The sequence below is a fragment of the Schistocerca piceifrons genome, chromosome 6 (assembly GCF_021461385.2).
Source record: "Schistocerca piceifrons isolate TAMUIC-IGC-003096 chromosome 6, iqSchPice1.1, whole genome shotgun sequence".
NCBI classification, from domain to species: domain Eukaryota; kingdom Metazoa; phylum Arthropoda; class Insecta; order Orthoptera; family Acrididae; genus Schistocerca; species Schistocerca piceifrons.
In genome coordinates this window covers 172,875,260-172,892,278 of record NC_060143.1, presented here as the reverse complement: position 1 = coordinate 172,892,278, position 17,019 = coordinate 172,875,260, and positions in this window count along the sequence as shown.

Below are 17,019 nucleotides of genomic sequence, written 5' to 3'. Positions count from 1 at the left end.
TTCTGTCAGAGACAGCAAAGGACTTGGAAGAGCAGTTGAACGGAGTGGACAGTGTCTTGAAAGGAGGATATAAAATAAACATCAACAAAAGCAAAACGAAGATAATGGAATGTAGTCGAATTAAATCGGGTGATGCTGAGGAAATTTGATTAGGAAATGAGACAGTTAAAGTAGTAAAGGGGTTTTGCTATTTGGGGAGCAAAATAACTGATGATGGTCGAAGTAGAGAGGATATAAAATGTAGACTGGCAACGGCAAGGAAAGCGTTTCTGAAGAAGAGAAATTTGTTAACATCGAGTATAGATTTAAGTGTCAGGAAGTCGTTTCTGAAAGTATTTACATGGAGTGTAGCCATGTATGGAAGTGAAACATGGATGATAAATAGTTTAGACAAGAAGAGAATAGAAGCTTTCGAAATGTTGTGCTACAGAAGAATGCTGCAGATTAGATGGGTAGATCACATAACTAATGAGGAGGTATTGGATAGAATTGGGGAGAACAGAAGTTTGTGGCACAACTTGATAAGAAGAAGGGACCGGTTGGTAGGACATGTTCTGAGGCATCAAGGGATCACAAATTTAGCATTGGAGGGCAGCGTGAAGGGTAAAAATCGTAGAGGGAGACCAAGAGATGAATACACTAAGCAGATTCAGAAGGATGTAGGTTGCAGTAGGTACTGGGAGATGAAGAAGCTTGCACAGGATAGAGTAGCATGGAGAGCTGCATCAAACCAGTCTCAGGACTGAAGACCACAACAGCAACAACAATTAGTGCGAAAGCTTAGGGACCAATGATCTCAGCAGTTCGGTCCCATAAGACCTTACCACAAATTTCCAAATAATTGTTCCTTTTCCCTGGGGCGTCCACTGATATTTCAGCGCCTCTCATAAAATTCGATGTCTTAGTGCGAAACCCGCCGCATGATCATTCCCTACGTCCGTCCCCGGTAGCTGAATGGTCAGCGCGACATAATGTCGGTCCGAAGGTCCAAAATGGTCGAAATGGCTCTGAGCACTGTGGGACTTAACTGCTGATGTTATCAGTCCCCTAGATCTTAGAACTACTTAAGCCTGACTAACCTAAGAACAACACACACATCCATGCCCGAGGCAGGATTCGAAACAGCCATGGCCAGCCACTGTGGCCGAGCGGTACTAGGCGCTTCACTTCGGAACCGCGCTGCTGCTGCGGTCGCATGTTCGAATCCCGCCTCGGGCGTGGATGTGTGTGATGTCCTTAGGTTAGTTAGGTTTAAGTAGTTCTACCTTCTAGGGGACTGATGACCTCAGAAGTTAAGTCCCATCGTGCTCAGAGCCATTTGAACCATTTTTGAAATCCGTTGGTGTTCAAAATACCTTCCAGTCTTACAGTGATGGATAAATAGAGGTTTTGAAGGAAGTCTTACACTTCTTCCCGCAAATTAGTAGAAAGTTCAGGTAACAGCGATGGAGGTGGATGGGGATCACAACCCTTCTCTCCAAAGCAAACCACAAGAGATGAGTAATAGTGAGATCTGGTGGCGTAGTGCCCAGAGGGAATGCGACAACTCATCCTCGTGCTCACACAAGCTGCACGATGCGAGCCTTGGAACAGTGGCCCCGACGTCTTGGCACACAGAATCACCATTTGAGAAAAAATCTTGTTCAATACGATGGACACGATCAGCCGAAACGGTCGATTAACCCTTGGCAGTAACGCTGCCTTACAGTGTAACCATGGATCCCATGGAACAGCCAATCATTACCGATCCCATGCCACTTTACTCTATTAGGGCGTAAACCCAGTCAGGAGTTCGAAACGGTGTGAAACAAGACTCTTCCTACAATTGCTCCACAATCCAGGTTTTATGACTCCGGCACCACATTTTCGTGCTATAGGCATTTGTAGTACTTGAGTGGATTTGGAATTCCTGCTCGTCCTGCAATTGTCTGCTTCTGGAGATCCCTTAGTGTTGTTTCCGTACTGCGACGGCGCGGTTACATTCGTCCGTTACCTGCACCTACCTGTGAACTCATTGCATCAGATCGCCGGTAGGAAAGCATAAACCCACCGTACTGCATCAAGCACCAGGCTGCATACGACGTTAACTATTCTAAGAATCGGGAAAAGGTCTTAATTTTGAATGGAAGGTGGAAACACTGGCAAAACTACGTTATATTCTGAACCCTGAGATATACAATTTCACTGCCAAGCCCATACTAATCGTAACAGAGTCATGCACAAACACTTTCATTCACTTTAGCAAGTTTATGGTAACACATTTCCCGAAATATGAACAGCTACTAAACACGGATCGTTATTAAATGAAAATGCTCGCCATACTATTAAATTTATCGGTATTAATCCACTGAAGTTTTTAGTCACCGATCTGCTCAATACGCCACTCAGAATTACTGTCTTTACTTAAAAAATCCGTACTTTCTAAAAAAAAAACACACCGGAATAATTATGCTTTCACTTTCAAACACTCTTGAACTATGTAGCACAACTAAAAGCAGCAAATTACAACTTCCTTCGGAGCTAATACCACACACGACCGTACCATTGAAAGGCTGGGCTCCGATCCCTTAGACTGCTAGAAGTATTTTGTATCTCCAAGAGAAAAGACGTGCGAGGAATACTCCGTTCTGACCGGTCAGCTTTCCGTAAGGCTAATAAAAAAAACATTGTTCTCCGGCGTTAGTCCGCGCTTTTCATGACTAACGAATCAACAAATAACACACTTTAGAACAGTACTTTTTCCCGAAATAAATACACTACTGGCCATTAAAATAGCTAAACCACGAAGGTGACGTGCTACAGACGCGAAATTTAACCGACTGGAAGAAGATGCTGTGAAATGCAAATGATTAGCTTTTCAGAGCATCCGCACAAGGTTGGCGCGGGTAGCGACACCTACAACGTGCTGACATGAGGAAAGTTTCCAACCGATGTATCGTACACAAACAGCAGTTGACCGGCGTTGCCTGGTGAATCGTTGTTGTGATGCCTCGTGTAAGGAGGAGAAATGCGTATCATCACGTTTCCAACTTTGATAAAGGTTGGATTGTAGCCTATCGCGATTGCGGTTTATCGTATCGCGACATTGCTGCTCGCGTTGGTTGAGATCCAATGACTGTTAGCAGAATATCGAATCGATGGGTTCAGGAGGGTAATACGGAACGCCGTGCTGGATCCCAACGGCCTCGTATCACTAGCAGTCGAGATGACAAGCATCTTATCCGCATGGCTGTAACGGATCGTGCAGCCACGTCTCGATCCCTGAGTCATCAGATGGGGACGTTTGCAAGACAACAACCATCTCTACGAACAGTTCGACGACGTTTTCAGCAGCATGGTCTATCAGCTCGGAGACCATGGCTGCGGTTACCCTTGACGCTGCATCACAGACAGGAGCGCCTGCGATGGTGTACTCAACGACTAACCTTGGTGCACGAATGGCAAAACGTCGTTTTTTGGATGAATCCAGGTTCTGTTTACAGCATCATGACGGTCGCATCCGTGTTCGGCGACATCACGGTGAACGCACATTAGAACGCACGCACTGGCGTATCACCCGGCGTGATGGTATGGGGTGCCGTTGGTTACACGTATCGGTCACCTCTTGTTCGCATTGACGGCACTTTGAACAGTGGACGTTACATTTAAGATGTGTTACGACCCGTGGCTCTACCCTTCATTCTATCCCTGCGAAACCCTACATTTCAGCAGGATAATGCACGACCGCATGTTGCAGGTACTGTACTGGCCTTTCTGGATACAGAAAATGTTCGACTGCTGCCGGCCGCAGTGGCCGAGCGGTTTTAGACGCTACAGTCTGGAACCGCGCGATCGCTACGTTCGCAGGTTCGAATCCTGCTTCGGACTTGGATGTGTGTGATGTCCTTAAATTAGTTAGGTTTAAGTAGTTCTAAGTTCTAGGGGACTGATGACCTCGGCAGTTAAATCCCATAGTGCTCAGAGCCATTTTCGACTGCTGCCCTGGCCAGCACATGCTCCAGATCTCTCACCAATTGAAAATGTCTGGTAAATGGTGGCCGAGCAACTGGCTCGTCGCAATGCGCTAGTCACTATTCTTGATGAACTGTGGTATCGTGTTGACGCTGCATTGGCAGCTGTACCTGTACACGCCATCGAATCTCTGTTTGACTCAGTGTCCAGGCGTGTCAAGGCCGTTATTATGGCCAGAGGTGGTTGTTCTGGGTACTGATTTCTCTGGATCTATGCACCCAAATTGCGTGAAAGTGTAATCACATGTCAGTTCTAGTATAATAATATGTCCAATGAATACCCGTTTATCTTCTGCATTTCTTCTTGGTGTTGCAGTTTTAATGGGCAGTAGTGTATTTATAATTCCGATATTTTGTTCATACTTTACATTATTAATTGTTTTCATTTTCACTCGAATTAGCTTTCCTTTTACCATAAACTTGCTTAACATATTATTAAACAAAGTTCCCCGTCGTCTGCATTCACACTGTCTTAAAACGTACTCAACCTAGTTCGTACAGCGTTCATGAGTACAACAATGATCTACATATTTACTTTAGACCACATTCACCCATCATTCACACTACTAAAAGCATATAAAAACTGTACAAACATAAATAAACAAAAAACCTTCAACAAATATACAGAACAATTCTCTTGATCTGTTTCTTGAATGTCTCTGAACATTAATGGACCCTGGTGATAAAAATTCTTAACTACATTATAGTTCTTTCTGTTCTTTCTGTTTAGTCCTGTCTTCTAGCAGATAAAAAATAAAAACTACGTAGTCTACTGAACCCGCTTCAGACCATCTGTCACTGTGCACGCATGAGTCATTCTCCGAATACACAGGCTCTAGACAGGAGCTGTATACTGAATGTAACTCCATCTTCTGGCTGGAGAGTGGAACTACGGCTGGTCAATATGCAATAAAACTATACCAATCACCGTTATTTAGGTTTTATTTTTAGGCTACCAGTTTCGACAATACAGTACGTCATCTTCAGGCCTGCTTCAATCGAGTAACCTTCGTGTTACAAAATACAGCAGCACTTTTAACTGGTCTCGTAACGATTATTGTGGGCATACCCGTAATAATAGTTACGAGACTATATAAGGCGCCACGCTTCGGTACCAGTTGGGTTCGCTAGTGCAACATTCAGCTCTGCAGTGATTTTCGAAGCTGTCGTCCACTTATTCTCGTCACAATCCTGTTCAGTGACTGTCTCGATCACTTCGCACACTCTTTCCTCTGCGTCGTAACTTAGCGGATAATGCGATATAAGTTTCCGGTACTGTGCCTCTTGAAACGCCAAACACATCTGCTCCCTTTGTTACAGAAGCACCTATCACACGAGCACCAACGGCTTTCGAATTCAATTAGCTCCGACATAAAGCACTCACAACAACACGGAACACTGTTCTGGCCATGACTGACACTTGCAACGTATTGAGAACACCGCACAGGTGCCGTTAGTGATCAAATACAAGAGCGAAATCCTCAGACTCAAGCACGCATTTGTTGCGGTGTTTCCATATTTTCGTTAAGACCCGTACTTCGCGCGATTTGCAGATCAGAGCATGTATTTTAAATGCGACAGTATGCCATCATAGGCACTGTATAACACTTAAAACACTTGATAATGGCACTTTGAAGCCGAAATCATGATCGTATAAGTGTATTTTTAACACTGCAAATAAACAACAGTCTAACGACGGTACTGACTTTAAAGAAATACTGGGTGACCAAAAAGTCAGTATAAATTTGAAAACTTAATAAACCACGAAATAATGTAGATAGAGAAGTAAAAATTGACACACATGCTTGGAATGACATGGGGTTTTATTAAAACAAAAAAAACAAAGGTCACAAAATGTCTGACAGATGGAGCTGGACAGCAAAACGTCAGTGACTGCGCATGACAATCGTGTATAAAAGCAGCTGTAATGAGAGAGAGAATCAGATGCGCCAGCGGTTGCAGCATGTTGACGTTACCTGAAAAGGCGCTTTTAGTGAAGCTGTATTATCAGAATGGGAATGTGCTAGTTCAGCGTTACGATCCTATTGCCAGAGGAAGGGGATTCGAGCGGGTAAAGGTCCGTTGACAAATGCAGCTGTGGCGAGTTTGATTTCGAAGTTCGAAGCCACGGGTTGTTTAGACGATAGACCCCGTAGTGGCCGACCGAGCACAAGGCGTAATGCTGCTGAGACAGTTCAGGAAGAAATGGAGACTGTAGCGGGTTCGTCTATGGACGGGGAAGTCAGCGCTCGTGCAGTCGCACGTCGCACCGGCATTCCATACACTACTGTTTGGTTGGCACTTACGCGTACCCTCCGATGCTATCCGTACAAAATCCATCGGCATCATGAACTGGTTACCTGGCGATTTAGTGAAGCGGAGGGCATTTGCAGTCTGGGCGTTTTAAAAGATGGCGGATGATGACGATTGGTTGAGTAACGTGTTGTGGACCGACGAAGCTCATTTCACGCTCCGAGGGTCTGTCAACGCCGACATCTGCAGAATTTGGGCTACCGAAAATCCTAGAACTGTCGTGGAAACTCCATTGCACGACGACAATGCCACGGTATGGGTTGGATTTACCACATATACCGTTATCGGGCCTTTTTTCTTCGAGGAAATGCGTGATTCTGGTTTTGTAACTGCTACCGTGACGGGTGAGAGGTACTCCGATATGTTACAGAATCGCATCATCCCCAGCCTGGCTGATAAACACCTGCTGGAACGTACGATGTTTATGCAGGATGGCGCTCCACCCCATATTGCTAGACGCGTGAAAGATCTCTTGCGCGCGTCAATTGGTGGTGATCGTGTATTCAGCCGCCACTTTCGTCATGCTTGGCCTCCCAGGTCCCCAGACCCCAGTCCGTGCGATTATTGGCTTTGGGGTTACCTCAAATCGGAAGTGTATCGTGATCGACCGACATCTCTAGGGATGCTGAAAGACAACATCCGACGCCAATGCCTCACCAAAACTCCGGACATGCTTTACAGTGCTGTTCACAACATTATTCCTCGACTACAGCTATTGTTGAGGAATGATGGTGGACATATTGAGCATTTCCTGTAAAGAACATCATCTTAGCTTTGTCTTACTTTGTTATGCTAATTATTGCTGTTTTGATCAGATGAAGCGCCATCTGCCGGATATTTTTTGAACTTTTGTATCTTTTTGGTTCTAATATGTCATTCCAAGCACGTGTGTCAATTTGTACCTCTCTACCTACATTATTCCGTGATTTATTCAGTTTTCAAATTTATACTGACTTTTTGATCACCCGGTATATTATGACTGTGGCTCCGCATTATGAAACAATTATTATATACGAGACCGTTCTATAAGTAATGTAACACTTTTTTCTGAAAGGAGGTTTGTTTTATTAGGATTCCAATACACCAAAATATTCCCAACTCTTTTGGCTATAGAACCTTATTTTTCAACATGATCTCCTTTCAGTATGACGGCATTACGCCACCTCATGGGGAGGGCCTGTATTTCCCGATGGTACCACTCCGCTGGTCTACGTAGGAGGCAGTGTCATGCTGCACCGTTCGCGTGCAGAGTGCATCGTTCATTAGACGACACGGATAGAAGACGGAAGGTGCGAGATCAGGGCTGTAGGGTGGATGAGGAAGAAGAGTCCAATGAAGTTCTGTGAGGTTCTCTCTGGTGCTCAGACTTGTGTAAGGCCTTGAATTGTTATGGAGAAGGAGAAGTTTATTTGCATTTTTGTGATGACGAACACGCTGAAGTGGTTTCTTCAATTTCCTGAGGGAAGCACATAAACTTCAGAGTTCACCGTTGTATCATGATGGAGGATATCAACCAGAACAACCCCTTAGTCTCAGAAGTCCGTCGCCATGACTTTACCCGCTGAGAGTGCGGTTTCGAACTTTTTATTCAGAGGAGAGGTAGTGTGGCTCCACTACACGTGTGGCCATTTTGTTTCCCGTTCGAAGTGATGAACCCATGTTTCATCGTCTGTGACGATTGAGCCGTGGTAAAAATTGCTGTTTTGAAGAGCGCGCCGCAGCGCGTAGTGTGAAGCAGTCGCCCTCCGTTTCTGGAGGTGGTGCCGCTGTGGCAATCGCAGCTTTGGTGTCTCCCTCTGGTGCGAAAGGGGAAAAGTTGCCTGTCCACGTGCATTTAAGGGCCGCTATGAGCTCGCCAGTCGGTGAGCCTGGGTCAGTCTCTTGTTCCCAGCTTGCTAGTCTGTCTCTTGTCCGCATTTGTTAGGCAGTTAGTGTCTGTCTGTCGTTCAGAGTGCTAGTATGGCTGTCGTTCGGATCAACCTTTAAAGCTGGCAGAATGAGAGTCTTTCCACTTCGCCAGTAAGAGAACTCAGCGAGTGGTCGCCGGTCGGGGCTTAGTTCCTGCATCTGAGTCTGCGCGTTAGGCCGCCAGTCCGCTCGAGTTTGCTCAGGCAATGGTCATTGGCGGTTGAATCGATCGGTTGGTCGGTCGCGCACTGAGACACAAGATGACTTGTCCGTCTTGAGCGTCGGCGCATGTGAGGTCGCCACGTGAGTCCAGTGGGCCGCGGCGTATAGCGAGGGGTAGTGACGGCGCAGTCGACACGAGAGCAACAGGAGTCAACCCACGACATCAGTCTGGCCGATGCGAGCTGCGATGCCGTGAGACGGGAGATCGGCGAGCCTTCCTGCTTCCGTTGAAGCGGCTGGCAGCGGACGGTTCGGGAGAGCGTTTTGGGGGTGCTGCGCCAGGTCTTCTCGAGAAATCGCATTTTATTAGAAGTTAAGTGATTGGTGATATGTTGTTTGATTTACTCTTGTTAAATTCTACTTGTTTTCTTGGTGAGGTCACCAGCCGTGGTCGGGTTAGAGCAACTTGCGGTTCGGATTGTTCGGTAATCTCCCTATCAATCTACTGTACGTTAGTAGCTGCCTCTGTCATGTTTGTCGGATTTGGTGTATTAACGAATTTATTGCTTGGAGTGTAACGGGCTAGTACCTGAAATATGTTTTGATCTTTGGAGACTTTGATACTATTGCCTATGATCTTGAGAGGCGGTATCTGTGTACTGTAGAGCATCTTAACTATTGTTTGGCCAACCTTGTAGAATTTTATATAAGATTGTATTTCATGGGCTTTTATTTAAATGATCATTTTAGTATATAAAGTTGCCACCCTTTCACCGTAAGACTTTTCTTAGAAGTTAAAATAAAGTTGCACCTTCGGTGGTAAGGTTAATATTTTAATTGTTAGTGTTTTGTACCATTTCCATCCCTCCTACGGGGGGTACATAGTTTGTGTGCTTCTGTAAATTGTTAAAACTCTTAGTTTAAAGTTATCTGGTGTGTTGCAGATTTGCACCAGTGTAGTCTTTCAGAGGCTTTTGTGAGCGGTCGTAACTACGGTCGTGTCAAAAGGGAGCGGCAAGGTTCTCTACCCAAAAGCTCTTACAGTCAAAGCTTGTTTCTTTCTGCCTCTGAATAAATTGTAACTATGATAATTAGAGGGTGCTTTCTGATTACAATTTTAAATCTTTTTCTTAAAAAAAAAAGCTTTTGGGCACTATAAAGTGAATAAACTCCCCATTTGTTAAAAGGAATTTGGTTATGATTTCCTCAGTTACTCCCTGGCAACTAGTTCCATGCTTACAAAGTGTGGTTAAATGTGTTGATGTTCTTGATGAATCTCTAGTAAATAAAATAAATTCTTAAGAATATTATTTGAAAATAAATCACGGTTCAACGATGTTCAACAAAAAATTGTCACTATCAGCCTCGTAATGTGGACCCAGTTCCGTAGAGATGGTCCGTCGCTGCTCTTTATGGTTTCTCTTAAGCGGCAAGAAACCCCGCGGGCACACACCTTTGAGTACTCCAACTGGTGGACGAATGTGTCAGCACTACCAGCAGAGACGTCCAGTTGAGCAACGAGGTGTTTGATTGTGATCCATCGGTCATCTCGAATGAGAGTGTCCGCATGTTTCAAGCATGCAGGAGTCACACCTGTGTGCGGCCGGCCGGCCAGCGGGGGGGAGATCGGACAACGACTCAATGTGCTTTTTATTTATTTATGCATTTATTTTACCTGGAAAGATTAGGGCCTTCAGGCCCTCTATTACACCTAACCAGACATACTCAGATTGAACGAATTTCAGTTTGTACAGAACATTATGGACATACCACGTGTTACACAGTATTAATGTTAAAGAAAAAAATAGAGATTATATCAGCAGTACAAGGATAATTTTAAAAATCAAAAAATAATTGTAACAATCAATAATAATAATAATAATAACGACTATGTGTATGAAAGTAAACATATTTTTCTTTTATGAGTGTCAGTCCTATTGCTAGTTGGGAATTTCTCGTTATGTTTTGCAGCTTGTGAGTTATTCACATAGAGCAGAGACATAAGACGATAGAATGGGGTTAAAGACATAAAGAAGAGGTAGCTAGGTTAGAGGAAGAAAAATAGAATGGTAAAATTCGAAGCTATCATGGAGAGGAGAAAGAAAGAGATGAGAGGGGCCCAACAATGGTGGGTATACCGTCCTTAATATGTAAGTTTTGAGTTCCCTCTTGAATGTTGAGTGGTTCTGGATAAGACGCAGATCACAGGGGAGTGCGTTCCATAGTCGTATGGCTGAGAGGGAGAATAACACGGGGAAAGATTTTGTGTTATGTAAAGGTACAGCCAAGATGCTAGACGTATCCGATCTTGTACTGCCGTTGTGGAATGATGATAGGTGTTTAATGTGAGAAAGTAAGTATTGGGGGCACCAGTGACTAAGAAATCGATGAAGTAAGCACATCGTGTGGAGATCTATTACCTTATGTGGGCGTATCCAACCTAGCTGGGAGTATGAAGGACTGATATGATCATACAACCGTATATAGCACACGTATCTAACGCAAACATTCATCGCTAGCTGGAGGCATCTCGAATTTTCACGATTTGTGCCGTGTTGACCTACATCACAGTAGTAAATATTAGGCAAGACTAGTGTTTGGACTAAGTTTTTTGTTTAACATGGGTTGGAAATACTTTTCTAAATTTTTGGATTGCACGTAGGGAGGAGAGCGATTTCCGGCAAGCTGTGACTGTTTGTTCTTCCAAGTTTAGGTGTTCATCCAAGATTATTCCAATGTCTTTTACTGTTTTTGGTATGGTAGTTGGGTACCATTGAGTAGTATTTGAGGGACTGTTTCGCGAAAGTTCCGGCTGATTAACTTTGGATGAGATATAAGAATGACCTCGGATTTCTTGGGGTTTAGTTTCAGAAGCAGGCAAAAAGGAATATAAACGACTCAAAAATGAGATCGACAGGAAGTGCAAAATGGCTAAGTAGGGATGGCTATAGGACAAATGTAAGGATGTAGAGGCTTATCTCACTAGGGGTAAGATAGATACTGCCTATAGGAAAATTAAAGAGAACTTTGGAGAAAAGAGAGCCACATGTATGAATATCAAGAGCTCAGATGTAAACCCAGTTCTAAGCAAAGAAGGGAAAGCAGAAAGGTGGAAGGAGTATATAGAGGGTCTATACAAGGGCTATATACTTGAGGACAATATTATGGAAATGGAAGAGAATGTAGATGAAGATGAAATGGGAGATACGATACTGCGTGAAGAGTTTGACGGAGCACTGAAAGACCTGAGTCGAAACAAGGCCCCGGGTGTAGACAACATTCAATTGGAACTACTGACGGCCTTGGGAGAGCCAGTCCTGACAAAAGTCTACCATCTGGTGAGCAAGATGTATGAGACAGGCGAAATACCCTCAGACTCCAAGAAGAATATAACAATTCCAATCCCAAAGAAAGCAGGTGTTGACAGATGTGAAAATCATCGAACTATCAGTTTAATAATTCACAGCTACAAAATACTTAAGTGAATTCTTTACAGACGAATGGAAAAACTGGTAGAAGCCGACCTCGGCGAAGATCAGTTTGGATTCCGCAGAAATGTTAGAACATGTGAGGCAATACTGACCGTACGACTTATCTTAGGAAATAGATTAAGGAAAGGCAAACCTACATTTCTAGCATTTGTAGACTTAGAGAAAGCTTTTGACAATGTTGACTGGAATACTCTCTTTCAAATTCTAAAGGTGGCAGGGGTAAAATACAGGGAGCAAAAGGCTATTTACAATTTGTACAGATACCAGATGGCAGTTATAAGAGTTGAGGGACATGAAAGGGAAGCAGTGGTTGGGAAGGGAGTGAGACAGGGTTGTAGCCTGTCCCCGATGTTATTCAATCTGTATATTGAGCAAGCAGTAAAGGAAACAAAAGAAAAATTCGGAGTAGGTAAAAAGTCCATGGAGAAGAAATAAAAACGGTGAGCTTCGCCGATGACATTGTAATTCTGTCAGAGACAGTAAAGAACTTGGAAGAGCAGTTGAACGGAATGGACGGTGTCTTGAAAGGAGGATATAAAATGAACATCAACAAAAGCAAAACGACGATAATGGAATGTAGTCGAATTAAATCGGGTGATGCTGAGGGAATTAGATTAGGAAATGAGACACTTAAAGTAGTAAATGAGTTTTGCTATTTGGGGAGCAAAATAACTGATGATGGTCGAAGTAGAGAGGATATAAAATGTAGACTGGCAATGGCAAGGAAAGCGTTTCTGAAGAAGAGAAATTTGTTAACATCGAGTATAGATTTAAGTGTCAGGAAGCCGTTTCTGAAAGTATTTACATCGAGTGTAGCCATGTATGGAAGTGAAACATGGACGATAAATAGTTTAGACAAGAAGAGAATAGAAGCTTTCGAAATGTTGTGCTACAGAAGAATGCTGCAGATTAGATGGGTAGATCACATAACTAATGAGGAGGTATTGAATAGAATTGGGGAGAAGAGGAGTTTGTGGCACAACTTGATAAGAAGAAGGGACCGGTTGGTAAGACATGTTCTGAGGCATCAAGGGATCACAAATTTAGCACTGGACGGCAGAGTGGAGGCTAAAAATCGTAGAGGGAGACCAAGAGATGAATACACTAAGCAGATTCAGAAGGATGTAGGTTGCAGTAGGTACTGGGAGATGAAGTAGCTTGCACAGGATAGAGTAGCATGGAGAGCTGCATCAAACCAGTCTCAGGACTGAAGACAACAACAACAACAGTTTCAGACCTAGGTTCTGTGCCCTTCGAGAGCAAAGATCTGCGTTAATACTTGTGCTTTTGTTGGCTGTTAGGTCTCGTTAGGCGTTATACAGGTGCATTTGAAAGTCTGAGATGCTATGGTTTCCCGCCAAAATAATCTCAGTCACAGCTCTCTGCTTGGAACGCATCTCCGTTCTGAAACCTACGCATAGCGTCGCAGTTCTTCAACCGAAATTATTGAATGTCCATCATGGTGAACTCCATGCCAATTTGACTTTAGTTGCGTGGCGACTAATGTGCAGTATGGTACAAAAAGCGTTGCGTGGGGGAACAAAGATATTCAGCCATAAGCTGCCAGGGCAGCGAAATGAATTTCCGCAATGAATTTCGGCAGTGGGTGGCACCTTTACAACTGTTCACCGGGCCGGCCAGCGTCAAAACGAGCAGCCGTCCGTTCTGGCGGTCTGATTTGATGGAAGCTTTGATGGGCGGGACACGTGCTGAAGCGGTGCCCGCTCGTCCATCACTATTAGGTGGATTCCCGCAATTCACGGCCGGCGGCTCGCGCGCTTCACCCTTCCAATATCTGTCAGCGCCACTTTGTGGCAGCTCTCATTCACCGGCCGTCGCATCGTTAAGCTCCAGATACGGTTATATTCGGACACGAGTTTTCAGCGAGCCTTCAAACAGCCCTGAATTCTCAGTCACGAGGGCACCACACGGCAATCACATTTTTTTGTAATTTTTTATATGTATGATACGTGAAGCTCAGAACTGAAATATCGGTCTCCCGAGGCAGAAGGAAGCGACTCTAAAAAATTTTGCTGAAAATTAACTTTGAGGTTATTCCAGTGACTTTAATTGACTAAAGGTAGGACGGGTAGATATATCGGTAGCACTCGAGAGTGGTAGCCGTTGGATCGAGTTCTCGCGTCAGTCGGCCGTCGTAATTTAATTACAGGAATTGATTGGTAATGTTGATTGTTGCCGACTTACGTGGAGGGCCTTACTCAAAATGATATTTCATTCAATTTTGATTTACAGTTAAATGCTTTTGTGAAGTTCTCCTTCCTTAACAATATTAAACTTGCGTGGAAATTATTTTTTACGTTAATGAACGTTAGACTCACTGAATCTTAAAGCATGAACATATAAGTTGAACAACGGAATAAATTTTTCATATTAATTTCCTCGGCTAGTCAGTTCACTTTGAAGCAAAATATCTTTAATTGTTAATTACAATTGCGGCCCACACATGTGCCGAGTATTTCTTCTTACCTCCGTTAACCATTGCATTGTAGTCGAAGTCCTGGCTCTGGCTCTCGGCTGTGGTACTGAAAATAAGAATCTTAAAGCTACGTATTTTCTGCGACGTCGGGCGGCTGTGGAGAAGAATGTACAGGGTGATTCAAAAAGAATACCACAACTTTAGGAATTTAAAACTCTGCAACGACAAAAGGCAGAGCTAAGCACTCTCTGTCGGCGAATTAAGGGAGCTATAAAGTTTCATTTAGTTGTACATTTGTTCGCTTGAGGCGCTGTTGATGCTAAGATGGCGACCGCTCAACAGAAAGCTTTTTGTGTTATTGAGTACGGCAGAAGTGAATCGACGACAGTTGTTCAGCGTGCATTTCGAACGAAGTATGGTGTTAAACCTCCTGATAGGTGGTGTATTAAACGTTGGTATAAACAGATTACAGAGAATGGGTGTTTGTGCAAAGGGAAAAGTTATGGACGGCCGAGAACGAGTGATGAAAATGTAGCACGCATCCAGCAGGCATTTGTTTGCAGCCCAGGAGAATCGACTCGCAGAGCTAGCAGAGAGCTGCAAATTCCACAATCAACTGTATGGAGAGTCCTACGAAAAAGGTTAGTTATGAAACCTTATCGTCTGAAATTGGTTCAAGCACTGTCTGCAGCTGATAAGATTAAAAGAATCGATTTCTGTGATCCTTGCTCAAATGGAAACAGATGAATCTTTCGTTTCAAAGATTGTGTTTAGTGATGAAGCAACTTTCCACACTAACGGGAAAGTCAACCGTCACAATGTCTGTATATGGGGCACTGAGAATCCGCGGGAAACAACTCAGTATGAACGTGACTCGCCTAAGGTGAACGTTTTCTGTGCCATTTCAGCCAATAAAGTTTTTGGTCCCTTTGTCTTCGAAGGTGCTACTGTAACTGGACTACAGTATCTGGAGATGTTAGAGAATTGGCTGTTCCCTCAGCTCGAACAAGAAGCACAACAATTCATATTTCAGCAGGATGGAGCGCCACCACATTGGCACTTGTCTGTCTGTAACTACCTGAATGTCAACTACCCGAGGCGATGGATCGGCCGCCAGGCAGCCCGTGACAGAGCACTTCATCACTGGCCTCCAAGAAGCCCTGATCTTACCCCCTGCGATTTTTTCTTATGGGGGTATGTTAAGGATATGGTGTTTCGGCCACCTCTCCCAGCCACCATTGATGATTTGAAACGAGAAATAACAGCAGCTATCCAAACTGTTACGCCTGATATGCTACAGAGAGTGTGGAACGAGTTGGAGTATCGGGTTGATATTGCTCGTGTGTCTGGAGGGGGCCATGTCGAACATCTCTGAACTTGTTTTTGAGTGAAAAAAAACCTTTTTAAATACTCTTTGTAATGATGTATAACAGAAGGTTATATTATGTTTCTTTCATTAAATACACATTTTTAAAGTTGTGGTATTCTTTTTGAATTACCCTGTATATTATGATAATAGCGGGCGAGTTTTTCGCTTCCGCTAATTTTTATAAGTTAACATCCCCAAGTCATGGCGTCGTTGGTTGCATCGGCCGCTGCGATTGTTGCACTGTAATTTACTCGAATGCAGGTTAATTCAAGGAAGGCGGACATGAAGTCGGGATCACCCCTTACAAATTAAAAGTGCACAATAATATGAAATCAATAAATTATTGGCTTAATTAGTACAAATATGCTTACATTTGCCAGCACTCGCAAGATGTCCGTCTACACGCAACCAAGACGAGAAAAGAAGTGAAGACGACTAAAAAAATAAACAAAAGAGCATATATTGTCATCTCTTTAGATCATTTTGTTATATTTCTTTGCCCTTGAAACTTACACAGAGAAATTATTGTAATACGGAGTAAAATATACGTTCGCCTGAGCGGCTAGTGTCCACTTATTATTCAAATTTTAAATGTCTCTTCTTGAAAAATACTGTTTAAGTTTTTTCTTATTATTTCACTGGGGACGCTATAGAGTCTCGCTTCGACCATTAATTTTTCAGTTGAAGTAGAATACCTATGTCATTAGGTACGAAATTCATCAAATGTATGATTAAAACATATCTAATGACAACTTTTTATGCGAATTATATGTGAGTTTAAGGGAAACGTGATACTACACAGGACCTTTTTACGAAAGGGGCTAAAAGCACTTATTATCTATGAGTGTTTACAAATTTTGCAATACGCCCGTCACTTTTATTTGGCGACGGTTTGGTAATTACCGTGCCACTTCCCGACGCTTACACTAGTGGAATTACCTGTGGAGGGGCACAGCTGCTGGCGACAAAAGGTACCGGCGAACTCCACAACGTTTGGAAAAGATACGACATCGTTTTCAAGTGACACCGTACCTACTAGAGCATTCCGGCGTTCGTCGTCAGAGCCACTGAGAGCCGTTGACAGTGTCTTACGCGGTTATACGTGAACATCTACTAATACGAAAAAAATTACGCAATGAAGTTTCTATATTACGCAATAGAGATGCCCTTGATCATTACGAGTTAATCGTCATAAAAAAAAATCTCGTCAAAACAACGTCATTGGCGGCAATTTCTGAAAAAGTGATATTTCTTGTTCCATTGAACGCATCAAACATTACATGAAAACAAGTTTGTAAGAAATGAGGAGTTAATTACGTTTTCATAAAA